The sequence below is a fragment of the Sinocyclocheilus grahami genome, unplaced genomic scaffold (assembly GCF_001515645.1).
Source record: "Sinocyclocheilus grahami isolate Dianchi unplaced genomic scaffold, SAMN03320097.WGS_v1.1 scaffold27.1, whole genome shotgun sequence".
NCBI classification, from domain to species: domain Eukaryota; kingdom Metazoa; phylum Chordata; class Actinopteri; order Cypriniformes; family Cyprinidae; genus Sinocyclocheilus; species Sinocyclocheilus grahami.
Genome location: NW_015505206.1, coordinates 1881734 through 1882278, shown reverse-complemented (window position 1 = coordinate 1882278; position 545 = coordinate 1881734). Strand labels below are relative to the sequence as shown.

Sequence of the window (545 nt, the reverse complement as noted above, 5' to 3'; positions counted from 1 at the left end):
ATATATATATATATATATATATAGTGTAATCTATATATTTTTTTAAAGCAGAACGGCTATCTTCATGGCAAGAACATAGTACATAAAAGCAATAAATTCGATGAAAAAAAGTTTATATGTACTATGCAGTGAGTACATGGAAACAACATTACTGTTTAATGATATTTGCTGTACTGACACTAACAACTTGTCAAACAGTTATTTACATGTATTTTTTTAGCAGATGTTTAACCAATATTTGCATAGTTATATTATCAGAGCTCGACAATAAGAACAGCCCAATGGTCCAGGGCCAGTGTGAAAGACACTTAGGACAAAACTGATGATTCTATAGTATTTATTTGTGCTACTTCTGGTAATTTATTTATTTGTTCTTTCATTACTTACAGTTTACTAATAATGTTTGTATGTTTTAATGCCATGTCAGCAACAAAGATATCTTCATGGCGAAAACAGAAATAAATAACAAAACTTACATAATTAACAAAAAGACATTTAAGGGTAATTAATGTTTGAAATGTTTATATATATATATATATATATAT

The 545-nt window shown here is 26.8% G+C and overlaps 1 protein-coding gene across 2 annotated transcripts in view; it reads right to left on the bottom strand.

The window, feature by feature from the left end:
• The window catches only part of LOC107567795 (mitochondrial Rho GTPase 1-A), a 22741-nt gene that overhangs the window by 18213 nt on the left and 3983 nt on the right, over window positions 1–545 (bottom strand). The window lies entirely within an intron of this gene.